Below are 2,500 nucleotides of genomic sequence, written 5' to 3' on the forward strand. Positions count from 1 at the left end.
AGCAGCAGGGCCAGTGCGCCAGGAGCACATCTTTTTCGACCATAAAGGAGACAGGAGGCCGACTCACTGCCTCGGCCAAATGGAGAGGGAATTTAGGCAGGGCCAGTGCACAAGCATGGATCTTTTTCAGCTGTAAGGGAGACAAGAGCAAGGTGTGATGTAGGTCCCTGGGGCCTGCTGGAGGGCAAGGTCCATGCTCGATGTGAGTAGTTCAGCAGGGCCAGTGCACCAGCAGCACATCTTTTTCGACCGTAAGGGAGACAGGAGGCCGACTCACCGCCTCGGCCAAATGGAGAGGGAGTTTCAGCATGTCCAGTGCACCAGCAGCACATCTTTTTCGACCGTAAAGGAGAAAGGAGGCCGACTCACTGCCTCGGCCAAATGGAGAGGGAATTTCAGCAGGGCCAGTGGAGAAGCATGCATCTTGTTCAGCCGTAAGGGAGTCAGGGAGTTGTCATGGTGGTCCCCCTGGAGGTGGGGGAGATTGCAAATTAGCTAGGGAGGAGGGTGCGTACAGCGGAGGTGGCAAAGTGTTTCTGGTCAGTGTACCAGGGGCACGAACAAGAGTTGTCGTACCATAGGCACCAGGAGTGTGTATGTGTGTGGGGCAAAGTGTTTCTGCTCAGTGTACCAGGGGCACGGAGAAAAGTTGTCGTACCATAGGCACCAGGAGAGTGTGTGTGTATGTGGCAAAGTGTTTCTGCGCAGTGTACCAGGGGCACGGAGAAAAGTTGTCGTACCATAGGCACCAGGAGAGTGTGTGTGTGTGTGTGTGTGTGTGTGTGTGTGTGTGTGTGTGGCAAAGTGTTTCTGCGCAGTGTACCAGGGGCACGGAGAAAAGTTGTCGTACCATAGGCACCAGGAGAGTGTGTGTATGTGGCAAAGTGTTTCTGCGCAGTGTACCAGGGGCACGGAGAAAAGTTGTCGTACCATAGGCTCCAGGAGTGTGTGTGTGTGTGTGTGTGTGTGTGTGTGTGCGTGTGTGTGTGTGTGTGTGTGTGTGGCAAAGTTGTTTTGCTCAGTGTACCAGGGGCACGGAGAAAAGCTGTCGTACCATAGGCACCAGGAGTGTGTGTGTATGTGGCAAAGTGTTTCTGCTCAGTGTACCAGGGGCACGGAGAAAAGCTGTCGTACCATAGGCACGAAGACTGTGTGTGTGGCAAAGTTGTTCTGCTCAGTGTACCAGGGGCACGGAGAAAAGCTGTCGTACCATAGGCACGAGGGGAGTGTGTGTGTGTGTGGCTTAGTGTTTCTGCTCAGTGTACCAGGGGCACGGAGAAAAGTTGTCGTACCATAGGCACCAGGAGTGCGTGTGTGGCAAACTTTTTCTGCGCAGTGTACCAGGGGCACGTTTCAATTTACTTTCTGGAGTACCAGGGGCACGAGGATTTTGCCAGTGGTGTTTTGCTTTGTTAGTGGGGGGGGGGCTTAAGTGTGGGTCCGCGGGGCCTGCTGGAGGTCAAGGGCCATGCTAGATATGTCGTGGAGGGTAACTGCAGGAGAAGAAGCTAGTGGGGGAGTAGAGCAGGGGAGTATGTGGGTCCGCGGGGCCTGCTGGAGGTCAAGGGCCATGCTAGATATGTCGTGGAGGGTAACTGCAGGAGAAGAAGCTAGTGGGGGAGTAGAGCAGGGGAGTATGTGGGTCCGCGGGGCCTGCTGGAGGTCAAGGGCCATGCTAGATATGTCGTGGAGGGTAACTGCAGGAGAAGAAGCTAGTGGGGGAGTAGAGCAGGGGAGTATGTGGGTCCGCGGGGCCTGCTGGAGGTCAAGGGCCATGCTAGATATGTCGTGGAGGGTAACTGCAGGAGAAGAAGCTAGTGGGGGAGTAGAGCAGGGGAGTATGTGGGTCCGCGGGGCCTGCTGGAGGTCAAGGGCCATGCTAGATATGTCGTGGAGGGTAACTGCAGGAGAAGAAGCTAGTGGGGGAGTAGAGCAGGGGAGTATGTGGGTCCGCGGGGCCTGCTGGAGGTCAAGGGCCATGCTAGACATGTGGTACAGGGTAAGTACAGGAAAGGAAATCTAATGGGGGACTAGAGCCGGGGGGGAGGGGGGGGGAGGGGTGGTCCCTGGGGCCCGCTGGAGGGCAAGGGCCATGCTCAATGTGAGTAGCTGCAATGGCCAGTTCACCAGCAGCACATCTTTTTCGACCGTAAAGGAGAGAGGAGGCCGACTCACTGCCTCGGCCAAATGGAGAGAGCACATCAGCAGGGCCAGTGCTCCAGCAGCACATCTTTTTCGACCGTAAAGGAGACAGGAGGCCGACTCACTGCCTCGGCCAAATGGAGAGGGAATTTCAGCAGGGCCAGTGCTCCAGCAGCACATCTTTTTCGACCGTAAGGGAGAGAGGAGGCCGACTCACTGCCTCGGCCAAATGGAGAGAGCACATCAGCAGGGCCAGTGCTCCAGCAGCACATCTTTTTCGACCGTAAAGGAGACAGGAGGCCGACTCACTGCCTCGGCCAAATGGAGAGGGAATTTCAGCAGGGCCAGTGCTCCAGCA

Source organism: Neolamprologus brichardi, unplaced genomic scaffold (genome assembly GCF_056152115.1).
Source record: "Neolamprologus brichardi isolate AB-2024 unplaced genomic scaffold, ASM5615211v1 NODE_ptg000051l+_length_64306_cov_1, whole genome shotgun sequence".
Classification (NCBI taxonomy): domain Eukaryota; kingdom Metazoa; phylum Chordata; class Actinopteri; order Cichliformes; family Cichlidae; genus Neolamprologus; species Neolamprologus brichardi.